General features: G+C 41.7%; 1 protein-coding gene across 1 annotated transcript in view; it reads left to right on the forward strand.

Moving 5' to 3' along the window:
- The window catches only part of SDK1 (sidekick cell adhesion molecule 1), a 985,027-nt gene that overhangs the window by 63,045 nt on the left and 907,420 nt on the right, over positions 1 to 14,562 (forward strand). The gene's annotated exons all lie outside the window — the stretch shown is intronic.

The raw sequence follows: 14,562 nt of genomic DNA on the forward strand, positions 1-14,562 counted from the left end.
ATAACCAGTGAATTTTCTAAGACGGTTAAAGTGCTATACGGATAATACTGAAAGTAAGCCATATGCACAACCTGGCAATTTAAAAAAATCTCTTTTAAGTATTATATATCTATCTTGGAGCAGATTAAATTTTCAGTGGCAGTCCTCATTTTCTCCACATTGAGTTATGTGTTGGCACCGCACTTTATTGCAAAACTCCCAGACCTAAAGGATTTAAAGTTTATTATTGCGATTTTAAAGCAGGATAGAAAGGAAAGGGAAGAAAAATAATTTTTCTGAGTGAAGGTACCTAGTTCTTGTAATAGCATTTTGATCTGAGGACTTTGCTGTGATAAATAACTCTTACTGTAGAATCTGGATGAAATCAACCCTGGGAGAACCCTATATATCCCTGAGGCATTAGGTGGCCAATTACAATAGTGTGTAATCTGTTTTCACATAGTACAGTACACCATGCACGTGTGAGCTGAGTGTAAGTGCAGACTTCTTTCACCTTTTTAAAGACTATCTTTTTGAAGACTTTTCTTGGAGAGGATTTATGTAACACCTGTTTGAATCTTCTCTTTTTGTTATCGTGGTAATATTCTTATTTGACTAGTATTTTGGTGATTAATCATAAATATATAGCAGAAGAAAATTTTTACAGCACCAAATTCATAATTATTCTTAGATTTACTATATCTAAAGGAATGCCAATTTTCCATAGTTTTTCCAATATCTTTACAAGCCTCATTAAAATACTAAATTTAAAAATTTTTTAAAGCATAATTACTTTTTTCTTTTCAAACTTCTGAAGACATGTACAAGATTGAAAATTAATTTTGATAAATTAATTTGCATTTACATTGTAAGCCAGCACTTTGTAGTGTGAAGTAATATTGAAAATGGAAAACAATATTTATTGATAATTAAATGAATATACAACCAGTTTTCTTCCTGGAAGACATTTTCATGTACCATGTAAAAGCTACTTTTTCGAATTATTTATACTTTTACAGTTTTCCATGTGTGTGTTATTAGACTTCTGAGAAAAACTTGGATAATTTTAGGATGATAAACATTTCAGTGTAGTTCAGTCACTTAAAAATATCACTTAATTTTATTTTGGGACAACTGTAGATTCACACGCAGTTATAAGAGATAATGCAGAGAAATTCTCTGCCCCCTTCATCAGTTTCCCCTTATGGTGGCATCTGGTTAAATGTGGAGCGATGTCACATCTAGGATATTGACTTTTGTATAGTCAAGAAACAACATTTCCATCACCACAAGGATCTCTCATGTTGCCCTAATATAGCCACACCCACCTCTCCTCTTTCCTTCCACACTGCTCGGCAACCACGAATCCGTTCTCCATTTCTATAAATTTATCATTTCGAAAACGTTATATAAATGGAATTATACTTTGGATATTGCTTTTTTTTCCACTCAGCATAGTTCCCTGACGATTCATTTAGATTGTTGTGTATGTCAGTAGTTCATTTCTTTTTTATTAAGTAGTATTCCATGGAAACTGTGTACCGCAGATTGTTTAACCATTCACCTGTTAAAGATATATGGGTTGTTTCCATGTTTTGGCTGTTAAAATAAAGTTGCTATAAACATTTCTCTATAGGTTTTATTGTGTATCCGTTTTTTCCTGTGATAAGTGCCTAGGAATTCAGTTGTTGGCTCATATGTTAATTGTATGTTTATTGTTTAAGACAGTGGCCCCCACCCTTTTTGGCACCAGGAACCGGTTTCATCAAAGACAATTTTTCCATGGACCAGCGGTGGGAGGTGGTGTGGATGGTTTTGGGATGAAACTGTTCCACCTCACGTCATCAGGCTTTAGATTTCCACAAGAAGCACGCAGCCTAGATCCCTCACCTGTGCAGGTCGCAGTAGTGTTTGCGGTCCTATGAGAATCTAATGCTGCTGCTGATTTGACAGGAGGAGCTCAGGCGGGAATGCTCCTTCCTCCACTGCTCACCTCCTGCTGTGCAGCCTGGTTCCTAACAGGCCACGAACTGGTACCAGTTGGTGGCTTGGGGGTTGGGGACCCCTGGTTTAAGAAACCTTTTTTGAAGTGGTGTACTATTTTACATTGTCACCAGAAGTGTGTGAATGATCCAGTTTCACATCCTCATCATTATTTGGTGTTACCATTATCTTTCGTTTTGGCCATTCTAAGAGGTATGTGGTGATACCTTATTTTGGTTTTAATTTGCATTTCCCTAATGTTGAGCATTGTTTTTTCATGTGCTTATTTGTCATCTGTATATCCTTTTCAGTGAAACATTTCTTTATGTCTTTTATCCATTTTCTAACTGGATCGTTTTTCACTGTTGAATTTTAAGAGTTCTTTATATATTTTAAATACTGGGCATTTGCTGAACATTTGGCTTACAAATATATTCTCACTCTGTAGACTCTATTTCCATTCTTTTAACAGGGTCTTTTGCATAGAAAAAGTTTTTAATTTTGATGAAGTCAAATTGATAAATATTTTCTTCTATGGATCATGCTTTTGCTGTGGAGGCTAAGAATTCTGCCTGGCCTTGGATCCTGAACATTTTCTCCTGTGTTACTTTCTTTTTAAAGGTCTGTAGTTTTATGTTTCACATTAAAGTCCATGACGCATTTTGAGTTAACTTTTGTATATGGTTGAGGTTCTTTTTTTGCTTTTAAATCCATGGATATGCAATTTCTCCTGCACCATTTGTTGAAAAGCCTATTTTTTCTCCATTGAATTTTTTTTTTTTTGCATCTCTCCCAAAAATCACTTGGACATGTTTTTTTCATCAGTTTTTGCATTTTCTGTTCTATTTCATTGATCTGTGTACCTGTCCCCCAGCTGATAATATACTGTCTTGATTACTACAGCTATATAATAAGTTTTGAAATCAGGCAGGCTGATGATTCTCCCTTTATTTTCTTTTTCAAAATTGTTTTAGTTATGCTAGTTCCTTTGTCTTTTCAGATAAATTTTAGCATACACTTTTCTGTATCTAGGAAAAAAATCTTGCTGAGATTTTGATAGGAATTGCATCAAATCTTTAGATTAATTTTGGAATTGACATCTTTATTGTGTTGTGTCTTCCAATCTATGAACATGGTATATCTCATTATTTGTTTACATCATTGATTTCTTTTATCAGCATTGTTAGTTTTCAGTATATAAGTCTTGTACGTGTTTCAGTAGCTTTACACTTAAGAGATTAATTTTCTTTGGAGCGATTGTAAGTAGTAGTGTATTTTAAATTTTGGTGTCAATGTCTTCATTGCTAGCATATAGGAGTTTTTATCTTATATCCTGTGACCTTGCTGATGTGAGGCCACAACTTCTGCAGTGTAATGTAAAGCCATTTCACGTGAAGAGGGCAAATCAAAAAAGTAAATTGGAGTGCTTCATCTAGGAGTAGATTGTTTGCTACAGTATGGTGGTAGTGGACATGTGTCTCAATTGTATTCATTTTCAATTTAGATAAGTCACTTTTCATCTTGTGCTTTTCTAACACCTGGAACCTCTTCTCCAAGAAACTCTGGTTCCTTTTAGGGGAGAATGATAATTTGAAAACCACGATCTTGGGTACCATTGCAATAGGAGGCCATTGCTTCAGAACTCTTTCAGTGGTCAGAACTAAGAAATAAAAATAATTGAGTTTGTATCAATGTTTTCAAGTCAAATTTAGCAGAAGACAAGTTCTTCCCCTTATTTCATTGTATGTTTCTATTCGTTTTCTCTTACACTGAAAATAGTGATTTCTTAATGACATCAACTTACTCATTTGCTTTATCTTACAATACACATACATACAAAGTTTTAAAATTGCTGTGTTAAAATTAAAACTATTGAATAAAATTTAAGATTTCCTTGCAAGTTTTTCCAAAGGGCATAGTCCTTTCCATATGTACTACTGAGGATGTAGAGACAGAACACTGAGTTTAGAAGTCTCTTCAAGCCTTTTTTCTGGGCTGGGCGCAGTGGCTCACGCCTGTAATCCTAGCACTTTGGGAGGCCGAGGCAGGTGTATCACCTGAGGTCAGTCAGGAGTTCAAGACCAGCCTGGCCAACATGGTGAAACTCCGTCTGTACTAAAAATACAGAAAAATTAGCTGGGCGTGGTGGCGGGCAGCTGTAATCCCAGCTACTCGGGAGGCTGAGGCAGGGGAATCGCTTGAACCTGGCAGGCGGAGGTTGCAGTGAGCCGAGATCGTGCCACTGCACTCCAGCCTGGGCTACAAGAATGAAATTCTGTCTCAAAAAAAAAAAAAAAAAAAGTCTCTTCATATCTCTTTTTCTGTGTAGATATTTTACCGATTTAATGTTAATAGTGGTTTATTTCTGTTTCTCTAATTCTGAGTTTTCAATTTCTGGTTTAATTCTTTCTCTCTATATAAATAGGTTTGAAGTCAATCTGTTTTCAGTCTTCCCAGTATCCCCCTATAGGTAAACATTTTTATTACTTTTTTGTTGTAAAAGAAAGTACTTGCTTTTTTTTTTTTTTTTTTTTTTTTTTTGAGACGGAGTCTCTCTGTCCCTCGGGCTGGAGTGCAGTGGCCGGATCTCAGCTCACCGCAAGCTCCGCCTCCCGGGTTTACGCCATTCTCCTGCCTCAGCCTCCCGAGTAGCTGGGACTACAGGCGCCAGCCACCTCGCCCGGCTAGCTTTTTTGTATTTTTTAGTAGAGACGGGGTTTCACCATGTTAGCCAGGATGGTCTCTAACTCCTGACCTCGTGATCCGCCCGTCTCGGCCTCCCAAAGTGCTGGGATTACAGGCTTGAGCCACCGCGCCCGGCAGTACTTGCTTTTTCTTCCTTCTCATACACAACGTAGGTCTATGTTCTCTGTTCTCCTCCTCTCTTTTTTTTTTATTTCACAATATATTTTGGAGATTACTCCATGATAGCACATAGAGATCTTCCTCACTCCTTTTTATAGCTGCATTAAGTACTGGGTAATTTTGCCATGTGTACTTTTATTAGATCCTGCAAAATTCCCCTTTATGGGGATTTTATTTTGTACTTTCATCAACAGTGTTTGAGACTTTCAGTTTCTTCTGAGGCTTGTCACGAGAGCAGATTTTTCTCAGATAGGTGAGAAGTGCTATTTCAGTGTAGTTTTTATTTGCATTTATGAGGATAGTTGAACATCTTTAAAAACATTTAAAGACTTTTGTCTTTTTGTCAACTGTTGGTTCATGTCTTTTGCTTATTTGTATATTGGATTTTTGATAATTAAGTGTTTTTCTTTCTTTCTTTTTTTTTTTTTTTGAAATGGAGTCTTGCTCTGTCACCAGGCTAGAGGTCTGTGGCGTGATCTCAGCTCACTGCAACCTCTGCGTCCCAGGTTCAAGCAATTCTCCTACCTCAGCCTCCCGAGTAACTGGGATTACAGGCACGTGCCACCACGCCCAGCTAATTTTTGTATTTTTAGTAGAGACAGGGTTCCACCATGTTAACCAGGATGGTCTTGCTTCTGACCTCGTGATCTGCCTGCCTCGGCCTCCCAAAGTGCTGGGATTAGAGGCATGAGCCACCGCGCCCGGCCTATTGTTTTTATCTTTTCTTTTCTTTCTTTTTTTTTTTTGAGACAGAGTCTTGCTCTGTCGCCCAGGCTGGAGTGCGGTGGCCGGATCTCAGCTCACTGCAACCTCTGCCTCCCAGGTTTACGCCATTCTCCTGCCTCAGCCTCCCGAGTAGCTGGGACTACAGGCGCCCGCCACCTCGCCCGGCTATTTTTTTGTATTTTTTAGTAGAGACGGGGTTTCACTGTGTTAGCCAGGATGGTCTTGATCTCCTGACCTCGTGATCCGCCCGTCTCGGCCTCCCAAAGTGCTGGGATTACAGGCTTGAGCCACCGCGCCCGGCCTATTGTTTTTATTTCTAAAGAGGAAGGAAGATTATTTATTTGGAAGATAAATTGTGAATGTTTCTTCCCAGTTTGTCATTGGTCTTTTGACTTTGCCTATGATTCTTATTTTTATTTTTTATTTTATTTTTGCCAGGAACGAGTTTTAAAGAATGTATCTTTTTTATATTTGTAATTTATCTTTGTTGTAATTTCATGTGATCTGGATCTTTAGGTACGTGCTTTACAATGGATAGAATAGAAAAGTTGGGAATTACTTTTGTACAGGAAAGAAAGCAATAGAATAGAAAATAAAATAGAAAAGTTAGGAATTACTTTTTATGTTTGGATTCTCTAGCTGCTCACTTTTTTGGACTATATTTCAAGCCAACTGTCACAAACAGGGCATCATTCCAGGTCCTATTTTGGTTTCTTTTCCCACTCAATACTATAAAACCACAGAGTGCCATTCCCGGCATTTCATCTATCCCATACTTGCCATTTGTAAAATAAGTGCCTAGTGATGTTAATTATTTCTGTAGAATTGCATTTATGCTCTTTTAATTTTTCTGTATTTGTGATGAATTTCCATAGTCTGTGAACAGATGTGCTCTGGGTGCTATAGTCCGCTAAGTTGGAGTCTAGACCATTTATAACTTAACTCTTCGACCTGTTTAACTGTCTGCTTCCTTGCTCTTGGTTTGAGTTACTCAGATTCCAGTTGCTTAACTGTAAAATTGGCTCATAGAGGCCGGGCGCGGTGGCTCAAGCCTGTAATCCCAGCACTTTGGGAGGCCGAGGCAGGCGGATCACGAGGTCAGGAGATCGAGAGCATCCTGGCTAACACGGTGAAACCCCGTCTCTACTAAAAATACAAAAAACTAGCCGGGCGAGGTGGCGGGCGCCTGTAGTCCCAGCTACTTGGGAGGCTGAGGCAGGAGAATGGCGTGAACCCGGGAGGCGGAGCTTGCAGTGAGCTGAGATCCGGCCACTGCACCCCAGCCCCCGCAACAGGGCAAAAAAGCAAAGCCTCGGCCCCAAAAAAAAAAAAAAAAAAAAAATTGGCTCATAGAGCCATGTACCTCCAGGGAATTCATTGTATTGTTTAGATGATGATTAGGTCTTATTGATATTTTCATGTAAGCTATTATACCAAAATTGCAGTTCAAAATGAATGTATAGGAAAATGATTTCTTTAGAAACTTAGAATAACCAGAACATTCTTAAATTTCCACTTATTGCGTGTTGATGCAGCTTGATTCTACCCTGTAAGGATGAACACTGCAGAAAGACTCAACAAGTGGTGCCAGCACATCATCACATCTCTTATTGCAGAAGTTGTAATTCGAAGAGAAAACAATCTGCAATAAGGAGTTCTGTCACATTTTTGTAAGTATGTTATTGTCTTCCAATTAAAATTAGTCCTAGTAATAATGGCATCTGTGAATAAAGAAATCTGAAACCAACAACATATGTAAAGTTGAGTTAAATATTGTTGAGCCAGTTATATAGGTCATGATAATTTCTAGGTGTTACAAAGAGAAGAAAGTGTTCTCAATCTTCTTCTTTCCCCACAAACAGGATCTGCTGAGTTCCTGCTGTTGACATCAAAGATACTTGTTCTCCCGTTAGGCTGCTGTTAACATGAACACTTAAAAATCATATTTTGTCCATCATACTTTTGTGGGAAACCTTTTTCTCCAAGGGATTTCAAATCCCCTATCTCTTACTCTGATATTTCCATCTAATTTTCATGGTTTTGAAGCAGAGCAATCAGTGTGGAGTAGGGGGATTGAGTGAAAATGATAATTTTATAATTAAAATCAGCATGGAAGTGTTTGGATCATGGGATGGTGGAATTAAAGGGGCAACCTGTGAGGACAGTAACAGAGGAGACCCACTGGAAACACTGTGGGACTTTGAGAGCCTGTCGGGTGAGTGCCCTGTGGACCTTTATGTGCCCGTTTGTCATTTTCACTTCTAGAAGTGAGAAGCATCAGGATACTGTCTGGTGCCACCTCTGTCTTCCCACTCTATTCCAAACCTGCTGGGCTAGTAGGAGAGCTGAATGAGATAACGCAAAGCACTTAGAACCGTGTGTGACACGTGTTAGAAACTGAGGAAGAGTTAGCTATTACACAGAACATTTGATTGGTATTAAATGATATAAACATTGCTTCCTCTATATTATATAAGTAAAAGAGCAAGGAATGCTGTATAATTCTGTGAAACTGTGTAGTCCCAGATTTGGATCTGTCTTTGCATGTGCTGCTTCCTCCTGCCCCAGTTAGTAGTGTCAGTAATCATATAAATTCTTTGTTTTTCCTTTTTTCTTTCTTTCTTCTTTTTTTTTGAGACAGAGTCTTGCTCTGTTGCCCAGGCTGTTGTTCAGTGGTGTGATCTTGGCTCACTGTAACCTCTGCCTCCCAGGCTCAAGCAATTCTCATGCCTCAATTTCCTTAGTAGCTGGGATTACAGGTGTGCGCTACCATGCCCGGCTGATTTTTTATATTTTTAGTAGAGATGGAGTTTCACCATGTTGGCCAGGCTGGTCTCAAACTCCTTAAGCAGTCGATCCTCCTCGGCCTCCCACAGTGCTGGAATTACAGGCATGCGCCACTGCACCCACCAATAATGTAAATTCTTACTGAAACAGTCATGCTTGCCTAGGTACTATCTGTGGTCACTTTTGCTCTGTAATGACAGCTGTGTAGATGTGACAGAGATTATACAGACTGCAAAACAAAATACTTAGTATGTGGCCTGTTATAGGGCAAGCCTGCCAACTCTTAGAGTGTTCTGATCCAGGGAAAAAGTATTAAGAAGTACCCAATTATAGAGTAGCTTCCTGAAATCAACATTTATTCTTTCTTTTACATCTCCTATTAAAGAATAGGATGTTGTGTGTAAGAGGATAGTACAAAATGTTTCCTCCGGTTTTCATTTATGTTACTGAAGAGTTGACTTTAAAGAATTATTATAAATTAATACAATGTAACCATTTGGAATAAGTTACGTAAATTAATTTGAAGGTTTGAAGTTGTTGCTTTTCTTTCATAATGAAAAACTGGCCGGGCGCGGTGGCTCAAGCCTGTAATCCCAGCACTTTGGGAGGCCGAGACGGGCGGATCATGAGGTCAGGAGATCGAGACCATCCTGGCTAACACGGTGAAACCCCGTCTCTACTAAAAATACAAAAAAATAGCCGGGCGAGGTGGCGGGCGCCTGTAGTCCCAGCTACTCAGGAGGCTGAGGCAGGAGAATGGCGTGAACCCGGGAGGTGGAGCTTGCAGTGAGCTGAGATCCGGCCACTGCACTCCAGCCCGGGAGACACAGCAAGACTCCGTCTCAAAAAAAAAAAAAAAAAAAAAAAAAAAAGAAAAACCCATGTAACCCATGAAGTGTGTGGTAGATTTTTCACTTCATGGGTTAGTTTTATGTGCATTATGTGCAAGAGTAAATTAGTAAGTTAGTTTTATGTGCATTGTGTGCAAGAGTAAATATGTGCATTTATGGCATGCAGTATTTCACTTTCTTAAGCAAGTGGGTGTTTCAGGGCGGCACCTAGCCACTGTTGGCGTATGGCGCGGATTGGGAGCACAGCGCCCTAGGCACAGGCAGCCTGTGAGTATCCGTGGCAGTTCGTTTCTAACTATCAGGGGAAAAGGACTTCTAAAATCAATATTGGTTGTAAAATGTATCATTACTGTTATTTGGCTCACTTGGATTCAGAGCCATAATAAATAGTATGAACATCAGCCTAAGTTAAAGTTTGCATTTAGACATGATTGTGAATGGAAAGATGTATATTTGACTTGGGAGAGTATGGTTTTGATAGAGTGGTTGTTCATCCCTCAGAACTAAATAGGTTTCATGAATACGTAGTTTTTCAGTACAGTCTCCTTACCGGCAGGGGACTATCAGACAAGTGGTGTTTTTCAGACAGTGAAGCAGATGGCTCTTTCTCTTCAGCACAGGGTGTGCCAACCAAGAGAGACAGTTACACAAATGTTAACCCCTGAGGGACAGAGAAAACAGTTGCAGTCAGTTGTTCTTTATAAGTCTGTATCTTGACTTCACAGTGGTGTGGAAAAGTAATTTCTTCTTTTATAAAAAGAAGCATTAAATGCACAGGAGCAGCCTGTAATCTGAGTCCAATTAAAATGGTGGAAGATGATGTAATCACTTAAAAAGGAAACAGACTGTTACGTTTGACATTTCTGGAGTAACATGGTGGTGGACTACTTGGGCCTGATACACCGCTTCTGCATTCTTGTTAAAACGTCCAGCAGTTGTGCTGTAAAGCAAATTGCCATATGCCAAGATCTGGGCAGAATGTTCTTCAATATGGCTGGTGAAACAGATTGCGAATGGTCTTGGACTATATAGCACATGTTCTGTTCTCTGAACTAGAACAAGACAAATGCCCCATGCTAGGTAGGACATGTTTTAAAATTCATTTATGCAGTGTGCATAGCTTTGGCAGGCCTTGGGTCATGCTGAGTGGTACAAATTTGTCATTCCCAGTCTGTGGAGCCACTCGTACCTGGGTCCCTCACCTGCTCCTCCTCTGTCTCCACTAGCTCCTTTCTCTCCACTTTCACTTCAAAACCCAAACTCCCAACTTGCAGCCCCGCAGCAGGAGGCAGAGGGAGGTGCTAAGGGTGCCTTACACCCACCTCCTGACTGCAGATCACTTAAGAGCTTTTGAAACAGGGAGGAGGAGCCATGCACCCTTGTGTTTCGTGTACAACATACAGTACATGTGACAGTTGACAAGAGTGCCCGAGTCTCAGAGCAGGAAGAGTTATCCTGCCTCCACATGCATCGAAAGGAACATGTGTCACACAATACTAGCCAGGCTCAGAGGAGAACACATCTCATTTACAAGTTCAAATCTGAAAGGGAGAAACGTGCTAGTATTTAGTGGATCTTGGGAAAACTAGGGATGTGTTACCCATCTGTGCAGGAACATTAGATGTAGATGGGACTCTCCTCGTCAAAACGCCGAGCATGTGGCTTAGGAAAAAATTTCCAGAATGCAGGGGAAGGACAGAATGACTTTGAGGACAGTGTATCTCTCTGAAAATAGTTACGTGTGAAACACAGGTAACAAATTTAGGATAAATCTGGTATCTTAAAAAATAAAAGAAACATGACTTTGGGAAAAGAAGAAACGGGGGGCCCTAAGGGGAAAAGACAGATGAAAACAGAAACATACACAAAAAAGCTGATCGAAAGAAAAGAATGCGAGGAAACCAAAACTGCAATGAGACTTAAAATCACTACTCAGATCATCAGAAGACCGGATCTCCAAAAATAGGAGTACGGATGACAAAGTTGGACACTCTTAGGATGCAGAGGAGAAAAAGATAAAAATAGATAAATACGAAAGGTAGACTTGGAAGACAGGTAATGGATCCTTCACCCAAGAGGAGTTCCTGAGCAGGAAACCGAAGTCATCTGGGAAACTACAATTAAATTGACTGCACTGCAGGAGAGTGTGAGTAAATAGCATAAGAAACCCTGACAACCGGCCAAAATTAACGAACTAGAGGTTTCTACTTAGACCTGTCCTCGCAAAGGGTTTGAATTTTCAGAATAAACAATCCCTTGAGATAGAGCAGGCTGTGAAGGAACACAGGTTAGGTTTGTCTCAGGTATCTTGTCTATTAAATGTCAGGATTCTGTAAGGCTGTGGTTCAGTAACTGTCATCAGCTTCGTAGTTAACATACAGTTTAAAGACTATTCAGATGTAAAACAACAGCATTTATGTTCCATTCACTGCTTGAAAAGCGACATAAACAGGAGTTTCATCCACGAAGGAGACCACTCTTCGATTTTAGGTTATGCCTCTGACTTGGAAGGGAGAGGCTGGAGCAGCGTGAAGTCTACAGCCTCCTGATGTTTTGGGAGGCTGGGATGTATTTGTGTGCGTCCTGTGACTGGTGGGTAGCAGAAAAGGCTCCCAAGTTAGCCCAACACAATTGATCAGGAAGTTGGGTCATTCCACAGAAAATGTTGCCCACGTTACAGTTACAGAATTAAAAATCCAGGGCTAGGCAAATGCTTTGTTCAATATGATATGAAAAGCACAAACAATAAAAGGAAAACGATAAGTTGAACTTAATCAAAATGGAAAACTTTCGTGCTTCAAAACACACCCTATTGCCTCTTACCCTTGTGTAACTAGGAGGGAGCCCACGTGAGGACAAATCGAATACCTGAGGAGGGTGGAGCAGAAAGAGGGCAAGACCCTGAGCTTTGAGAACGTTACTGGGCCCCCAAAATGAATCCTATAACTTGCTGTACCTGTGGGTCTATTGTTATAAATAATAATAACTCTCTATTGTGAGGGTTGAAGTTTGTTACTTGCAGCAGACTACATCCTCAGTGATCCATGCTGAAAGAAAAGGTTAATGCCAACCCAGGAAGAGAGCACACAGTGTAGGAGAGTGTGCATGGCAGGCTTTACTGGCTGAATTGCAAATGTGTAAAGGTGATGGGTTTTATTTCAAAAGCCAGAGTTACCTAAATTCTCACATGGTAGAAACTCGCTTTAGTCTTTTTCTTATATTCCCGATTTTAAAATACTTTATGTCTTGTTTTTCTAAGACCACCAGAGCGAGCACAAAAGAACCGGCAAGTAGGCAAAGGTCAGGCGCAAAACTGCAAGTTTATTTTGGTAACCTAAGGTGTGCGGGAGAAGTCTGTCGGCCTCAGGCGAAGGAGGCTGGCAGAGTCCCCCCGTGGGGCTCTCGGACGGACTTCCCACAGCCCCGACATCCCGACAGGACTGGGGCTGTGAGAGGGCCACGGGGCTGTGAGAAGGCCGCTTGGCTCAATGGCGGAGAGCGGCTTTTCTAGGAGTGGGAGGGCAATAGGTGGGGCATGGGTGTGTCAGGGGCGTTCCGCAGGTGCGACCAGGTAAATCTTGGTCTCTTCAGATTGACGTCACCTGGCGCATGCCCAGTTGGTCTGCACCCTCCCTGGGCACTGGCTGCATTTTTGCGCGCGCAGGAAAAGTTGGGAGGGGGGATGAAGAACCCGGATGTGCACCATCTTGCCTCCGTTCGTCCAAACAGTCCAACCTTTTATTGATAATAGTGATAAAGGGGCACCGTGGTCTGTCTGGCTACTTCCTGCTGTTAAGGGGCGTCGTTAAGGTCAAGGCCCATGGTTGGTATTTGAACGCACGGATGAAAAATAAAATAAGGCACAGTATTAGTATAGGAATGAGGAATGGAAGCATTTGTTGGAATATGGGCAAAACCCAGAAGGATAGTCCTGGCAAGGTTGAGGAGTATGAGACAGTTAAGAAAATTTAGTAAGTTTGAGGCGAGTGGGGGAAAGCCAAACTGATTTCCACTGATTGCTTTCGGTAGGGGCCCTTTTTAGTTGGGAATGAGGAATGAGTTCGCAAAGTACTTGTTGGCCAGGCAGCAATTAAGGATTGGAGTTTTTCGTGGAGTGGATGGCTTTCCGTCTACACCTACTACAGAGATATTGGATGGAAGGCTAGGTCCAGAGAAGGATGGCAAAAACAGAATAGGTAGCCTCGCTGTTGATTAAAAAAGTAATTGTCTTACCCGCTACCAGGAGAGTTACCCGCGGCTTGGCGAAGGTGATGGGGGTCCCCGAGTCTTGGCACCTTCAGTTGTCATCGTCCAGATGTAGGAGCTGGAAGGAGCTCCCAGGATCCTGAGAAAGGGGGTCACGTAGAGGCGCGGCACCTGTTCTCAGGGTGGGGCAATCAGACTTCCAGTGTCCTCCCTGCTGGCAAGCAGGGCAGGGGGTTGCTGGTGGACGAGGGTTAGGACATTCACTGGCCTAATGTCCTGATGCCTTGCACTTATAGCAAGGCTGCGTTGGGGCTCGGGGACCTTGCGGACACCTGTTGGCATAGTGTCCTGCCTTGCCGCACTTATAGCAGGCAGGCTCCTTTTGTAGCTTTGGAGTCTGTGGGGTGTGTGCTCTCTGGTCTGGGGTTACGACTGGGCTGTAAAGCCGCTGCCAGGAGCTGTAACTTCTGTTCAAGGCAAGCCTGCCGTCTCCTCTCTGGAGTTATAGACCTTAAGGGCTAATTTAACTAGGTCTTGTATTGGTGTCTGAGGACCATCCTCTACCTTTTGAAGTTTTTTACGAATGTCAGGAGCTGATTGAGAAATGAAATAAGACGCTCAATTTTGGAAAGATCGGCCAATGAAAAAGGGACATGTACTCTGACTACCCCCCACCCCAGCCACCTCTCGCAAAGGTGCTAACACTGTAAGAGGGTGTGGGCAGAGATAGGGGACTCAAGACAGCCAGTTGGGGGCCCCGAAGGAGGCACGGGACCGAGTGGATTACTAGTAGATAAGGAGGAGGAAGGAGGAGAGTCTGGATGGGGGGAGGAGGAGGAGTCTGGGCAGGAAGGGAGGGTGTGGGGAGAGCGGGGAGAGAAGGAGTATAGGGACGAGAGCCTAAGGCCCAAAAGCCTTGTATGTAAATTTCGGACCACTTGCCTAGCTGCTGGCAGAAACTGCTGAGGTCGATCACGCCACAGTGGAAAGGAAAATTAACCGCTTCCTCCTAAGGTCTTGTTTAAGCTGTAAGGTTTTTAAATTGGCTAGGAGGCACCCTAAGGGGGTGCTCTTTGGAAATTTGGACTGGGGGTTTCCCATTTGTTTCCTCTTTACTTACACAATGGACACAATGGAAATGGAAGTGGATCTCTGCCTGGCTTCA

This window comes from Piliocolobus tephrosceles, chromosome 8, assembly GCF_002776525.5.
Source record: "Piliocolobus tephrosceles isolate RC106 chromosome 8, ASM277652v3, whole genome shotgun sequence".
NCBI lineage: Eukaryota > Metazoa > Chordata > Mammalia > Primates > Cercopithecidae > Piliocolobus > Piliocolobus tephrosceles.